Source organism: Manis javanica, chromosome 6 (assembly GCF_040802235.1).
Source record: "Manis javanica isolate MJ-LG chromosome 6, MJ_LKY, whole genome shotgun sequence".
In the NCBI taxonomy this organism is placed as follows: Eukaryota; Metazoa; Chordata; class Mammalia; order Pholidota; family Manidae; genus Manis; species Manis javanica.
The window spans coordinates 19,799,285-19,816,278 of NC_133161.1; the positions used below are offsets into that span (position 1 = coordinate 19,799,285).

The 16,994-nt window shown below is 45.5% G+C and overlaps 1 long non-coding RNA gene across 1 annotated transcript in view; it reads right to left on the reverse strand.

Moving 5' to 3' along the window:
- LOC140849856 (uncharacterized) overlaps positions 1-16,994 on the reverse strand; it is a 336,908-nt gene that overhangs the window by 98,024 nt on the left and 221,890 nt on the right. The window lies entirely within an intron of this gene.

The following is a 16,994-nucleotide window of genomic DNA, read 5'->3' on the forward strand; positions in this document are numbered from 1 at the left end:
AATTAATGTTTTTAAAAGCTCATTAATAGAGTATGAATCTAAAATGTTGTGACTCAGTCTAAATGGGAAGTGGTTCCTCAGTGTTAAAGTACAACCATATAGATGATTCATTCATACCTGACAAGCAGTTGGGGTATAAATATCCCCAGCACCCTTAGCCTATGGCTTCTTTTGGGGTGTACCAGCATCAATCACCAAATTTACAGACTACAAATCCCAGACCAGATATCTGGGAGCCTCTGCATGTCCATACGTGGGTCTCATGTTCTTCTACAAGGTTCTCTCCTTGTTGATGTTGCTCGTCCCCTGGACCCCAGACCACTAGCAGTGGTCCCTTGTCCCAGCTACTGTTGCTGGTATATTCTGGAGGATATTGCTTTCCTGGTAGGGGCCATCTCCCTGTGGTGCTGCAGCTGCCACAAGGTGCACTCCCTCCAGCCCTCCCAGAGACACCATTTTCTTACAGAAGAGCAAGTATGGCCCTCCCTTCAACCCTGCTACCCTTGTCATCTAAGCCCAAACATAGCACTATGTACTTCACAGAGATACTTCATTGCACAGACCATGTTTGCTGCCCACTGAGTTCACTTTCATTTCAATGACTGTGTTTCCAAGCCTCTCTTCCTATGAGGCTGGGGCCATGTGACTAGTTCTGACCACTGGTTTAAAAGGGGAAATGATATATGTGCAACTTCTGGGCCAGACCACCAAAGAGGGGCTGTAAGTTCTGCATGACCTTTGTTCCCTTTCCAGGGATGGGGGCGCCGATGTTCCAGAGGCACAGCAAATGCAAGTAAGCTGCATTCCCAAGCCACAGTCTGTCAACACGGAGAGATAGTGAGAGATAAACCTTTTAGGGCTATAACGCTGAAATTTTCTCCCATAGCAAGATAAAGTTCCTTAGCTTTACTTATGGTCTCCCTCTGCGGGGCCAAAAATGTGGAGAGAGCCTGGAGAACAGACACCCTAAAGTCCTTATCTCCACATTGTTCCCATTTTCCCCCTTAGAAATTTCCCTCATACACTACATAAGTAGCACTTGCAGATAATCCCAGGGGAACAGTGTCGTAAGCCTACTGCTCAGGAGACCAGTCAGATTTTAAGTCTCCACTGGAGCTGGTGGAGGTGGGGGGTGGGGGTGGGGTGTGTGTTTGAGAGAGAGAGACAGTAGTTGTCTATTATTTGGGCAAAAGGGTAGCATGACACCAACTCACAACCCTCCCACCCCACCCCCAGGGTCTGATTCTGCTAAGTAGGCCTGAGAAGAGTCTGTATAGGAGGAATCACCTTTTCTAAGAGGTGATTGTATGGCTTTCTTTTGGGGGGCAATCCTACTACAGAGATTAAAAACATGGTGGTTCCCCTCAATCTGCAGTAATAAGGCAAGAAGGGACACTGGGGTTCCTCATGCACCTCACTGCAACATCCCCCAGTGTAAATGCCCTTGGTATCTTGCTGAGAGTTCAGCAAATGTGCATGGGTCCCACCTGGGCTCTCCCCCTGGCTGCTGGGCAAAATCTAAATCCACTGTGGCAAATCTTTAGCCACGTTATAGCATGGTCTTCAGAGGGAAGAAATGAAGAATGCATGGCTCATGGGTGAGAGCTAAGCTAAGGAACCCATAGCTAGTCTAGAGCGCCATGACCCAGCAGACATGGTGGGGCCAGGATAGATGAGTTGCAAGGGGGTGTAGGTTTTCCATAGTTTGTGCCTAAGGATGAGCAAGTTCAGAATTTCTGGAAGAAGGTGACAGGCAAACCCTTCATAGTTGGATCACATTTCTGCTCAGTCTTCCTGAGGTCAAGGAAGGCAGCCGCATCCGTAAGACAAACTAAAATTGCTGACAGGTTTTGCCTCTGGAGTAGAAACCATTCATCCTATCATAAGCTTCATTCTTAAAAATAGTTTTCTTCTCTTCAAAAGATTTTTGCATGTCTTTATTATTATTATATCTTATCCTTACAATTACACTGCTTGATAGACCTAGTAAAAAATGAGAGGTAAAATAGGAACTAATGTTAACCTGGTCTCCAATATTGCCAGGCACTGTGCATAGGACAAATGAGAAATACTCTCTCTACCTGTAAATTCAGAAACGAGGGCTTAGAGAAGATAACTTGCACACTGTCACACAGGTAGTAACAGCAGGACACAGATTCCAATCCAAGTATGTGTGACCTCAAAGCTCATCCTCTTTCCATGGACACTATTATATTTGGTGACTCATGTCACACAGCAAATCAACGATGGAATCAGGCCCAGAGTGGTTCCTGCTAGTACCCCAATACCTTGTTCTGAGCTCTATTTGTCAGCCACAGAGAATCACGGTCAGCATCTCACTGTAAACAGAAGTGGCCCATTCATGGCCACCCTCGAAATCCCCACAGACGTGAGAGTGGAGGGGAGATCCCCCCACCCACCTCCCACTGCTTCCCCACCCCGACTCCACCTACTCCCAGAGCCTAAGTATGCACCAAAGGACAGAATAAAGACACTTTAAGAGGAGTTATATCAAATTGCATGGCAGGACCTAAATTTTAAGATTTTACCAATGATACCTTCTTCTTACACTACTCAAATTCAGAAATAGTAAAACTGGAGAGTAAAGTCCTTTTTTTTTTTTTAAGATAAGAGATTGTACCCTGATTATTTCCCAAGTTCATTTGAGATGACTGGTGGAATGAAATAGTATGTGAAATAAAAATGAAAAAAAAAGACATTCAAAAGAGTCAGGTAAAGAGATTTTCGAGTACTTGAGATGAGCTAATTATCACTGCTGAGCCTGAAATTAAGCTGCATTTCCTAGCAGGTAATGCCTAAAAAGGAAACGTAGTTCTTATTATCTAATGATACTTTTAAAAATAATGAAATAGTTTTTTAAAGCTGTGTGTCTGTCTGACTTCATGGAGAAGTGTTCTCTGTGATCAGTGTATGTAAGAGACAACAGGAACCATGAATTTCTCCTTCCCTCCTTCCTTCATTTCCGGCCTGCCTACCTGCTTGTTTGCTTTTTCTCTCTTTTCCACTTTCTTCTTTTTCTTTTCCTACTTTGGTTTAAGACATATAGAAAAGTACACAGAATAATAAACACTACACACTCAATTCCTAGAAGTAATTTATGCTTTATTTTCTAAAATAAGGTAAAGCATAACAACTACAGAAAAGAAAGAAAACTGTTTTTCTTATCTTCAATTCCATTTCCTAGCCTCCCTCCTCAGGTGTAATCCCTACCACCAATTTGGTGTGTATTCTTCCAATCTTTTGTTTTTACATTTTACACATAAGTATATACGTATGTGTGTATGCATAAATAGTATTGAGTTTTATGTAAATAGTATCACTGAATACAACCTCTGCAGCTTACATTTTTCACTCAGTATTATATATCTGTTACCCATCCATGTACCCACACACAGATCAAGTTAATTCATTTTACTTACTGAATAATATTCCATTATATAACTATATCACAACTTATTTCTCCTTTCATCCATCCCTATTGGACATGTTGTTTCCAATTTTTCAGCATTACGATCAAATTTACTATGGGTATTCTTGTGTATGACTGTCTGTACCCAGGTTGGAGAGTTTTTCCTTAGGATATATACCTAGACATGGAATTGTATGTCTATTACAACATAATTCACTACAGTGTGTTTAAACAAAATATGGCTTAATTGAATAATATAGATGGCCTATAAAAATTGTGGCAAGGCCAGAAAAGTAGGCTGGAACAATACCGCCAGAAATATCCCTAATTGGAGAAATACTTTAATATACTGCAGGATTGTTCAAATAGAAACACCAAAGTTGCTGCTTAAAGCCCATGACTCTACGGCCTGGATACCAAAAATTTGAGGTAAGCTGCCTGGGAACATGGTGCTTTTCTTTCCTTACCATTTTGCAAGTGTCCATAAGGATGCTGGGAAATACTCTGAGAGTGGTGCTGGGAATCCAATTGGACACAGCCTCTCCCGCGGTTAGGAAGAAGATTAGGCAGAGTTGTAGAACAAGCACCACCTTACCCACAATGCCCCTGGATCGGCTATGCTTTACCCATAATGCTCCTGGATGAGCTCCATCTCTGTACAGTCTGCTCCTGCTCCCAAACAAATTCTCTAACTCCATAAAAATGTGTATTTGCTTTGACCTCGTTGTTTCATTTCTAGAACTTCATCCTTGAAAGTAAGAATAGCATGTGCAAAACACATAGCTGTAAAAATGTTTGTTAGTTTATATTTAAAAGCTGGAAACAATCTAAGTGCCAGCAGTGGGTGCTGGGCTATGGTGGCAATGGAGCATGGCAGCCTGCAGACTCGGCAGCCAGAAGCACAGCGGGGGTGCAAACTCCAGCTCTTCTCTCACTCTCTGCATGACCTTGGGCAAAATGTTGCCTCCGTCCTGTTTTCTTATTTACAAAAGGTGGATATAATAGTATTTACTTCATGGATCTCTGGTGAGGAGTAAATTAGATGATCCATGTAAAGCATAGCCCACAGGAAACATTTTATAAATATTTGCTATTATTAAATAAATTATGCTATAACTGCATGATGAAATTCATTGCAAATGTAAAAAAGATACTATAGAAAACTAATAATGCTGGGAAATATTTATGGGTATTGTTAAGTGCAAAAAGCATGTTATTTACTGATGACATCTAGTTTCTCTAAAAATACATTTTTTTTCAGAAGGAAGAACAATGAAGTAATTTACATCAAAATGCTAAGCACAGTTATTTCTGAGTGATGGGATGACAGATTTTTATATTCTTATTTGGGCTTTTCTATATTTGCCAACATCTCCCCAAAAGGGAGGTAGAAGGAAGGAGCCATCAGTAATGTGATTTGCCTTGCTATTTTTTTTGTGTGTGCTAAAGATGGATAATAATTTTTTGCTTGTTTCCCCTTCACCTGTTTCACCTATCCCCCACCCCCGGACAATAATTGTTTTTATCTATTAAGACAATCTAGAAAATGGAGGTAGAGAATGGTGTCCTACAAAATTCCCAAAAAAGTGTCCCTGCTCCATGCTGTCCATGTGGGGAAAGAACCTAAGAAACTCCCTGTTCCAGAGGACAGCGAGTTCCGCAGCCTGTGAGCCCACCCTGAAGGGCCTCTTTTGAGTCTGTGGGCACCCTGACCACCCCACCCTAGTCCACGTACAGCACGGCAAGGCAAGGACAAGGAGAAGAGGGGACTGAGAAGCAGGTGGAGAGGAGGGGAGGGATAGGGAACAGAGAGGCAGCGGGTATCTTCCTTGAGATTACACATCCATCCCACCCTATTGCCCCTGGGCCTAGCCGTCCTCTTTGACTGTTGCTGTTAATTTCGCCAACCTGCCCAGGGCCCTCCGTTTTCCCACTGTGAAGTTTTCATGTGTTTCTCTCGACCATTGAGTATTCCAGGGCAAAACAAAGACCCTGGAATCCCCACTGTAGCCAGCCATGTCCCTTCTGGGTCATGATCAGGCTAGGCAGGAGAAAAGAAAAAAGACAAGAAGAGGATTGGTGGGCACACCCTTTCCATCAGGCCAAGGACGGAGAGGGTGAGTTGAGGACCCTCCACTCCTCCTCCCAAGTCAACAATGATTTTCCAAAAGCACAAAAGGCAGAGCCACCTGGATACAGATGGCATATGGAAGTAGCTTTCAGGTTTTTGGCTTTTTAGGCTGGAAGCCATGGGTTGGGGTGTCCTGTTCATTTCCATGGGTTCCATAATCATTACTTAGCATTAATATTGCATGGCTACATCCACAGAGCACCTTCCGATCACATTTAAAAGGCATTTGTGGAGTGGCGTTGGCTTTCCAGCTACCTGCAATCACTCTCCAGCTCTCTTCTGGGATTTGCACCTTGTGATGGCTTTCTGAGGTCATTTTAGATGGTTAACCCCTGGTTGGGTGTCCCTAAACAACTGTGTAAACTAAGAGAAAGATTGCCCCACACCCCATCCATAAAACAAAAATGATAGTGATATTTGATGACTTGCCAAAACCACAGGACTGCTGGCAATGAGTGAATGAAAGATCTGAAAGCACCCTGGAAAAGAGGTATTTTAGAAATCTGAGGCCCAGCTTGCATGACTACAAAGCCCTGTCCTTAAGTCCTACCTTCCACCATCTTGGGAGGGAGTGTGGTCTGCAGACTGAGTCGGCGGACACACCCCAAAGGACTCAATTAGAATGGCTACATTACAGCCACAGCTTTAATGTTTTCTAGCGTTGAATTCCTTGAAAGGCCAAAGGGTCCCTTACCATACCATCCCACTCAAGACCTTTGACTCCCACCTGCCAAATCTTTGTCATGTCTTGTTTTCAGGGAAAAGTGCCAAGGGATGCTCTTTGGGGATAAAGGTGGAAAAGAGGAAAGATGTTGGCAGAGGCACATGGCGTCTAATGGCAGCCATTGCCTCCATGCAAAAAGACCATTTGTTCCTCCCCTGCTGGCCCACATCCCTTCCAGCATCAGCTGGAACCCAAGGCAGACACTATCACATCCCGCCCTTGACTCATAAAAGACCGCTTCCCCTCGGCAGGAGCTGTGCCTTTTGTTCCTGAGAGCTTAAGGCATTTTGGAATGCCAAATAGTAATGACAGGTCTCTGAATAGCCCTACTTGGGGCACCTCGGGAGTGAGTCATAAGCTGTGTTTCCTTAATTGAGTTAGGACCTGTCAGTCACTAGTTCTGCTATAAATACCCTGGGAGCTGGAGGAAACTTCCCAGATAGGAAAATAACAGGCTGTGCAACGGGGATCTGATCTTGGAGACAAAAGAGGTAAAGAGGCTGTGGAAGGAGCAGCAGGTGCCTGTGGGGCCTCCAGGGAGGCAGACACACCCACCCATCATCACACAGGTTTCTCTCCCACAGGACATGTTCTCAGAATCAGGCTACAGCTGCTTTAAACATTATGATAAGGCAATAGAATGTGCACGGACAGAGCCCAAGGCAGGATGGGTAGATGGGTGGGGCCCTGTCCTTGGGCATTGGCAAGTACGACTCTAGAGTGAGCTCCCCTCCCTCAGGTACCCATAACAGATTCTCTGCTGCCAGGAGAGGAATTTCCCATCACCCTCCCTTCCTCTTGTCAACTGCTGGCACTGTCTGAGCTGGAAAGCAGGTTGACAAGGTCAGGGGGAGTGAAGATCTGATATGCGATCATGCCTCTCAGGTCCATGACAGGCAGGCCTGTATGGAGTGGGCCAATGGCTTCTCTTTGCTCTCCTCCCCAAATAACCCTCTAGTGTGCCAATCAGAGATGAAGATAAGAAGCTGACTGAGTCCTCCTTCCAGAGCCTAAACCTCAAGGCAATTACTTATGGGAGCTCCACAGTGCCTATCAACCTCAAGCCCAGGACTTCCTTCCCACGTGGAAGCTGCCGCTCTGCAGGGGCTGGGGTAGCTCTTATGCATACCCTTTGCATCATGCAGTCACCATTGCTTGACAGTGCCATCCACTGAAAGGGCCACATCCATCACTAAAACTGAGAGACACAGGTGAGACAGGCCTGCTACCTGTGGATAGGGGCCCTTGAAACCCTCAAGCTGAAGGTTCCCACTCCCACCCCAGACCAGAGCTACTCACAGTACCACAGGGCTACTCAAGCTGCACATTATTTATTACTCGTCTGCAGTGAGACAAATACAGAAATTGAGAGTAAAAACTCTAAAACTTTCATAGCAACCTGGCAGAGTAATTTAATGTGTTTATTCTAATAATAAAAAGGCACTTGTACTTTTCATCATTTTATTTCATTTTCCCATACATTTTTTAATAAAAATATGATTCTGCAAGAAATTGTCCAAGAGAAACCCTGTTCCTTCATCGCAGACAGTGGGAGAAGCACAAATCTAGTTGCAGTCTATTGCTCCAAGTACGCGGCATCGAAGCCCCCAGGCTGCTATGTGTTCTCTTCAGGAGAACTCTGAGAGCGTGCAAGAGAAAACAGAGGCAGGCCGGCGGACAGAGGGGACACCTGCCCCACCTGAAACCGGGCAGGCTGCGTTCCAATGAAGTAACACAGTCAATCCAGTCCTTTCTATCACTCTTTCCTGAGATTGTGGCTATGGAGCAATAATGACAATGACAATACACTGTAGACCTGGCCATTCTGGGTGGCTTAGTCAGAAAACCCAGAGCAAGACGGTGCACTGACACTGTCTGAAAACTCACATCCTCAGTGGCCGCCACTCGCCTTCACATGGCCTGGCCACCCCAGTGCCCTCCCAACTAACTCTATCCTGCTGGTTGGAGGGTCTCATCCCTTAAGGAATACGGGGAGACTGGAAGCCGAGCCACTCACTCCCTATCATTCGAGCTGAGCAAGACTTCCTGAGGGAATTTTTCAGCTCGGGCAGGCCACCCAGTGATTAAGAACAAATGCATCTGGTCAAACACACTTGAGCCTGAGTTCTGACTCCTCTGAAACCTACCTATGTGACTGTGGGCACAGCACTTACTCTATCGAGGCCTCAGTTCTGCATCTACAAAATGGACATAACAATACCTAATATTTACTAGACATTGTTCTCTATGGTAGATATTGGCTATTTGCTTTATCTGAAAACTATCAAAATAACTGTATGGGAGATAAAGGTATATTCCCATTTTTCAGGTGAGGAAACCGAGGTTTAGAGAGGTTAAGAACTTGCCATGTTCACACAGTGAGTAAAAGTCAGGACTCAGTCTTCTGCACCCCTCTTCCCAGAATTCTTGCATTTAATCATTGCAGGATATGACCACAGTGTCACTACCTAACTCACAGGATGACTGTGAAGCTAAAGTAAGATAATGCCCTTATCACAGAACCTGTCTAAACAGGAGTGTTATTGCTTTTGACATTATTTTCCAAGGGCTATCTTGGAACCTCCAAATGTGCCCTGGCTTCAAGGCTACAACCTAGGGCAGCAAAAGCTTGGCAAGATCCAGAAGGAACCCAGCCAGAGCCTCCTTGGCAGGTGGCCCAGCATGCACACCCTTTAATAGTCCAGGGTCTTCTGTAAATATGCCAACAGCAAATCAAAGGCTCCGAAGCAAATCTCACGAGTTACTCAATTTCAGGCTCTAAAGCATTTTCAGTCTTGCATCTTTCACATCAGCCGAAAGTTCTTCCAAGTTGCCAGCTTGTGGGTCCTCCACTTCATCTTTCTAAATGCTGAGCCCCTCGCCAAAGAATACCGTAGGTATCAACTACTGAAAGACAGGAGCAGGACCAATGGATAGGGAAGGCATTTGGGGAGGTTGCCTGACTCTCAATAAATATTTATGCCCTTGTGTAAAAATAAATATGTATACACTTGCGGAGTCAGTGTGGGAGCCAGGACTCGGCCTGGGCCTTCCCACAGAGGATTTTTCGTGCTGGATTGGGGAAAGCTGAATGACAGTTTCTTTCCCAGCCGTGCCCTTGAGAACCAACCTCAGACGGTGCTAATAATGGGTGCTTTCTGTTGAGAGTTGGCTCTGTGCGAGGAGATGAGTCCTTGGTATCCCTGATCTCTACAACACATGCAGTGTAGGTTTTAGTGTGTTCTCCCTTCACAGATTGGGAAACTGAGACTAGAGAAGATAAGCAGCTTGCCTAGGGCGACACAGCCACCAAGAGGAGCCAGGATTCAACCCCACTCTGTTCAGCATTGCTGTCTGAGCTCCTCCCTTCCAGGAGGCCCTGTGGGTACTCCCGGGATGGCGCCCTGGTCTCTACTAGGTCTTAGTTGCTTCTCCTCCTTTCCTCTCCCCTGAGCTAAAGGAAGGGCTGTGGCCCACTCTCGGCATCCTGAATGGTGGATGGGTGCTCTCTTTCCCTGCCCCTCTTTGGGTCTCATTTATTTTATTCCCAAGGTGATGATTTGGAGAGAAAAAGATAATCTCATTTATTGGACTGACCCAGGCTTATAGGAGCCCTTGCATATCAGTGCTTAATTGCCTCCCAGTTTACAGGACAGACTCATGTCAAAGCCCCTGTTGGAGGTACCCTCAGCATAGCTTTATTCCAGGCTTATAGGTTTCTGGGAACACCGCAGGATAATGTCATATCCCTGTCCCCTGAAGGACAGCAATGGGTATGCCAGAGACAAAGTCAGTCCAAGCCTCTCAGGGTAACTGGTCCCACGCCAGGATGGCATAGTACCCATAGTGCCTCCTGCATCAGAATCCCCTTGGGTCCTTGCTTGTTAAAACATAGACTCCTGGATCCCAGCCCACCCTCTATATCATAATCTGCAGTGGGGTCAGAAATATTCCCAGGATTCCAGGTGGTTCTGATGTTTACAGAAATGTATACAATCTTTGAATTAGAACACAGGTTTTGGAATCAGAAACATCTGGATTCAAATCCTAACTTTGGGCAAGTTGCTTAGCCTCCTTGAGCCTCTCTCTCTTCTATTATAAAATAAGAATAGTAACTTCCCCCTAAAAACTGGGAAGAGACAGAGAGAGCGCTTAGTCTGACTGCTGAAGAGCACATTAACGTTTGCCTGCTCCAGAGCCCTTCCAGCCACACACTAAATATAGACCCTAGATGAGGTGAGTACTCAAAGAGCTCTTGCATTTTGCTTTGTAAGCCAGGGAAACTGAGGAGAGTGATTAGAGGGCCAAACTCTTTCTAATTCTAACTGATCAACAAATGTGTGGTGGATATCTGCTCTGAGTCCAGCAGCACAGACCTGAAGTTCTTACCCCTGGCAACTCAAATTTTAGTTGACATGAGGCAAAAGCACACAAGTTTAAATAAAACAAGAATAACTAAAAGAAAAAGACAACCATCAAAAGATGCTCCATGTTTACTTATCATTCAGCATTTATATTCATTAATTGTTTGTTGTATGTCACAGACTTTCCCAGGCACTGAAGACACAAGGCTGAATAACATGATACCAAACTCAAAACATTCAGTCTAGGGAACGAGACAGATGAACAAATCAGTGTTCATGATTAACTTTCTTCTGGCTGAGTAGGAAAGAGTTAAGTTCCACATTTAAAATGAAGAGCCTAGGAGATCAGCTCTAATATATGAAGCAAGAAGGCATCCGAGGGCTGCTTTTTCTGTCTTAGAGAATCCAGAGCTTCAGATTCAAAGTCTAGAGGCAAATTTACCAAGTAAGCCACTGTCAAAGTTGTAATAGCAAACAGATTTGAAACTCTGTCTGAAAGTAGCATGAAGTATGAAAACACAAGTAAATCTATTCTAAATGGTTAACTACGGTTCAGGAGAAGGGGAAATACGGATAACACCCAGCCCACCTTTAATAACCCAGTAGTGCGAGGGGCCAGAGGCAAAGCTGGAGATGAGGGAAGCTAATCGCATCCACACTTTCTGCAAAACTCACGGCTTGGTGCCTTGAAAGGAGGGAGAACATCTGTCTGTTCACTGCTCTACAGCCAGCACCTAGCAGAGTGCCTACACAGTCACTGGTTTCTTATGAACACTCACTGAATGAATGAAGAGCTGCATGAAAGACAAGGCCATGGTCCAGATCCAAGCCAGCCAGCAGACGGAGGGACTGGTAGCAGACAGCTCTTTCTAGAGTCCAAAGTTCTCTGCGTTCTAGACCTGTGTATCCAACTATTTGTCACCCCCTTGGAGATGTCTCAAAGGATACCTCAACCTCAGAAGGGATGAACTTGTGCTCCACACACTTTCCTACAGCTCCGCAGCTCAGTGAATGCTCCCACTCTCCATTTAGTTACATAAGCTGGAAACTAAGGACACATCACTTCACAACCTTTCCTCACTCCTCAACACCCAGCCGTCCCTGGGTGCTGTTTACTTCCTAAAATTCCCTCAAATCCATCCCTGCCGTTACTCTAATCCAAGCCAGCATCTTTGTCCACAGCTAGTATAGCTGCCTCTGGGCTCATCCAACCCACGTCTGCCTTGCTGGCCTCTCTCCCTCTTGCTCCTCCCACTACCTGCAAATCTTTTTCTTCCCATCACCTGGTCATTAGCTCCTCATCCGTTAGATGAGACACCTGCCCTCTCTCTCTCAACTATGGCAAAGCCCTGTCATAAACTCTGCAGACTTCTCTCTTGTGACACTCGCTACAGTGGTTGTTTTACCATCCAGTGTCCAAAGGCCAGCAGGTGGCTTCCTAAGCCACAGGGGCCTCTATATGCATGCACTTGGTAACAAGCAGGATGGCAGAAGGGAGAATGTTCCTGTGGTAGGAACTCAGTTCAAGCAAAGATCTTCTGTGAAGAGAGGGAGAGAGAAAACTGTCATTTTGTGCCTCAAAGGTCTTTAGAGTTAAGGAGGGAGGCCCTTGGCCTGCTCTGCTTCCAGCAGGTGCCTTTGACTCTGAAGTTGCCAGTTTAAATGCTCAGAGTGCCCCGTGTAGGTGCCATCAATGGCAAAGTAAGCTCAGGGGAGGCAAAATGAGGGTGGGACTGGTGCCCACTTGACGCCTGCCAGCACGAGAGCAGCTCCAGCCAGGCATGGCCTTGTGGGAACACCAGCCTCTGTGCTTGGGTCTTGTCTTATTTTTCAAGAAAAGCCCCAAATCAAAATTTTATGTAAAGTCTCTTGACCTTTAAACTCTGGCAACTAATTCAGAAATTAAAAAAGACAATTCAGGAGCCAAATAAAACATACCTGTGTTCTGGCTTCTGCAGGCTCCAGTTTGCCACCTCTGCATTAGACTGCTTGTTTTCCCTGCCCCAGCCCCACATGGCCTCGGCACCAATTCCTCTGCCACCCCTCCAAGGACTGCAAGTGGGACTGGCTCCTGCTGCTGGTCAGTATTGTGTTAAGCTTAACTCAGTCCTCCGAGGACTGTTCCCGACTTCTCCCTTCCCCCCTCACCCCCATTTCATGCTAGCCTCCTTACCAAGCACGAAGATCTCTTGGATCTAGGCCACCCATTCACTCACAAATGTCTTTCCCTTCTGAACAACTTCAAAAGAGCTTTCTTTGCAGGGCTGCTCAGAGGGGCAAAAGCCTGCTCTGGATCTCCATGTGGCCTCTCCCGCACTCCTGCATCCCCACCCTCCCCACCCTCAGTCCTCCACGTAGCAGTTCCTCAGGCCAGAGACCTAGACCTAGAAGGAAAGCAGTTGGAAAACCACTGTCCCAGTCGTCCCCCAAGGATTAGCACTCAAAATCGGACTCAAAGGCCAAGTCAGAAGACCTGACACTCCGTCACACCATGAAACTGGAAATCTCCAAATGCCACTACCCTGCCGTCCTCCAAACCACCAGGAGACGAGCTACTGTTGGAACAGGGGTGGGTAGAGCCCAGATGGAAGCCTCGGGCAGACTCAGACAGTGCTCACTTTAGGAGGTGGGGAGTTCACAGCAGGAGAGAAAGGGGTGCAGCTCCAGATTGCCTGACACCTGGATGCCCTACAGGCACCTGAAAACCTGCACATCTCAACTGTCCCCTCTGTTCATCCCCAGCCCTCCCTTGTCCTCTCCTCTCCATCTCCAAAGATTGCACCAACTGGTCACCAAGTATGACTCTTCTGAGAAGCCACATTCAAAGTCACTCAGTCACCACGCCTACAGATTGCATCCCAGAATATCTTCCAAATCCACCTGTCTCCATCCCTGCACCCCGGGCATGTTCCGGCTGCAGCTCCCTTACCCAGATGACCTCACTCCCTCTTGTCTCACCCTCGGCTTATCCGGTCATGCTGCCTGAGCATCTTCCAAAAACATAAATCTGGTCATGCCATTCTCTTGCTGAAAACCCTCCAGGGACTCCCTATTGTCCTTCAAAATATAATCAAAATGCTCAGCAGAGCCCGGCCCCTCCTGCCCCAGGGATCTCACCTTGGGCACGTCCCCAGGGGCCCGCAGCCTTACAGGACTGCTGGTTTTTCCTCAGAGCCTGTCCAGGCTCCTCTTGCCTCCATGTCATCACACTTGCTATTCCGACTGTCTTCAAAGTCCCTTCCTCCCCTCCTCATCAGTGTGGCAATGTCTGTTCGTCCTTCCAGGCTTGGCTGAGGTGTCTGATCCTGCAGAAAGTCTTCCCTAATTCCCCACCCCCACCCCACTTACCCCGCTTCTTTTTTTACGCTCTTCAGATACTGTCATGAGATTACTTAGCCCATGATCCTGCAACATTGTTTTTGTGCATCTCTCACATTAGACAGTGAGCAACTCTAAGGCACCGAGCATGTCTCAGACACACTGGAAGCCCAGGACCTAGCCTGGAGTAGGCACTTGCCATCCGCCTGTGGAGTGAATGACTGAAATATTCTAACCTTGGCACTGAGTTTAGGAGTGGGTTGATTCCAAACAGTCGCTTTCTCAGCACACACAGCTTATTTTTAGCATTAGTAGTTTATCTCCCAGTGAAACTTGGTGCCAGCTGTGGTCACCTGTTTGACTGCTCTCTGAGCTCTGCCTTTAACTAGAAATTAATTTGGCTTCCTTAAGCTTTCCCTGCCCAGCAGAGAAACTTCTGCTGGGTAAATCCAAAGTTGTGGGCAATTTTTCTTTTTCTCTTTAATCTCTTTCTCTTGTGCACCAGTTCCAATTTTGTGCTTTCTGGCTCCCTCCTCCCTCGGAGCCTATTTTTCAATCTGTCATCTCCCACCCTTCACAGATGCTGACTCACCTTGGATCATCACCTTCCCAGCTGCTTATCTCAGGGAAACTGAGGCCGACCCTGCCAAGGGACTCAGCCACATTACTCTGGAAGTCTGGAGCAGCGCTGACAATGGACACCGGAAGTGAAAAGTCCTCAACCCCAGTGTGCTGCCCTCCGCCCAGACCATGCCTCAGTGGGGAGGAAGTCAGGGATGTTAAAGGCCAACTCTTCAGCTGGAAGTCCCAGCCAAAAGCAATGAGGACACAGAGCATGATAAGGAAGGTGCAGGTGGGTGCAGGTGGGTGCAGGATCTGTAGCTCACCAAGTCCTATTTTTGGTTAGACCGTGTTCACTGGCCCCCCAAGAGTCACCTAATGGTCTATGCCTGGCAGGGAGTGCTTCCGCCTCCCAGCAGACCCGAGAGCCCTGCATTATATGCTCAGCTGTCTCCTCATTAACACCTCCTTCTCCCCAACCCTCACCCCCATCTGCCTCCTGTCCTGCTCTCTTGGCAAGAGTCCATTCACACACCACACAAGCTCCAAAAGCAAGGTTGGCATGTCTCTGTTGAAAAAGTTTGCAAAAACCTAAAGGGGGCCTTGGGTGGGGAGCATCTATTGCTTCAACATGGAACTGAGAACCTGCCAGGAATTCTTGGGGAAACCAAGGAAAAATGCAACAAATGATTTGTTGAGGGCACTGGAAAGTTAAGAAACTTACCCAACGGCACACAGGAGCTAATCAGAGGAGCCACCAACTCCATATTTTGTACAAATAGCAAATAGCTTTGTATACAAAGTCTGTGGCATTTTCTACATTACCCTACAGAAAGTTGCTATAAAATGAATGTTCTTATTTGGGGGAGAACGTTCTGCAATGTCAGAACTCCCTGCTTTGAGTAATGGGCAGCTGTAAGACTTCAAGAGCAAAGCATGTGTGGCTGCACTTAGAAATTGACAAAGGCCCCCCAGCACCTATGTGAGCAGTGCTCCCTGCTCAATTCCAAGGCAAACCCACTCTCCAGGAGCCACAGTCTTGTGAAGAAGATGCCAGAGGCATGAACAGAAGTGTGAAATTTGAAATTAACGTACAAGATTGATCAGATAAAACAAGTTTCTGGGCATAAGATTATATAATCCCTTAGAGTTCATAAAAAGGAACCATCAGATAATTCAGTCATCTTATCATTTTAACTGAAGTGGCTAAACCAGCTTCAGTTGCAAAAATAGAAAAATGTTAGCTTCATGTTTCTCTGTTAGTAGGCAAGGAAGGGTGCAATTTGCCTTTCGTAGACTAAGCAGCAACAGTCAGGATTTTTAAATTCTCCTCTCATTTATATTTAAAAGAGAGAAATCCAAGGAATTCCAAATTCATTTACCCCAAGTGGACAGAATTTGCCTCTTGCTCCAATAGGCAATTACAAGGAGACATGTAAACTATACAACCATGAGCTCTCATGCAGCTGGAAACTGGAGAGAAAAAGGTCCCTCCTTATTTACTGATATGAAAGTCACCATCTTTGTGTATAAACCCAACTACAAAGCAAGGTTCAAATGAGTCCCCACCCTCGCCCGCAAAGCTTCAGGAATACCAAATAAACCCCTCCAGCCAACTATGCCAGCCGGGGTAGAAGCTAAGGGATAAAAATGCTAACTTGAATTTGTACCATGATGCATTCCCTCACAACGCCTTCTTCAAATGCTCTTCTGTCCTAGACCCCTGTGTTCCTGCTACTCAGCCTTTTTTATCTCCAGCATCTAACTCTCCTGGGTGGAAGCAGGCATTCCTCCCGATGTGCTAGATCCGTGGGCCCAAATGGCAGTAAAAGGCAGTGGCCTTGATTTGGCAACTCCCAATAAGCATTGAAAATTTTCATACCTTTTTACTCAAAAACAACACTTTAAGGAATTTACCCAAATGAAATAGTCAACAATGAGTATAACTATGTGCCTGCAAATATTGTTTAAAATGATCTAAAAATTAAAAACAACTTAAATCTTCATAAATGTTGGTCTTAGGTAAACTATGATATGCCTATATGTGGAAGTAAAAATACTAGAGAAGCAATATAAGAAAAGATTAATAGATTGGATTATATAAAAATACGAGTATTTTCTATGGCAAAAAATAACATTTACAATACCATAAGACAAATGGGTAAATTATTTGCAGCGTGTATGGCAGGCAAGCTAATTTATCTGATATAAAAAAAACTCTTTAAGATCAATGAAAAAAGAACAACCCAGTTTAAAAAGGGCCAATAACCACATGAAAAGATGTTCAACTTCACACAATTGAAGAAATTATATTAATAGCTTGATTCAATCTTTCATCTATAATATCAGCAAAGTCCAATAATATCCAGGACTTAGAAAAAAAGTTGTTCTCATTCATTGTTGGTGGAAGCATAAATTTAAAGGGCAATTTGATCATTTGAAAATGTTAAATTCTAAAATATTTCC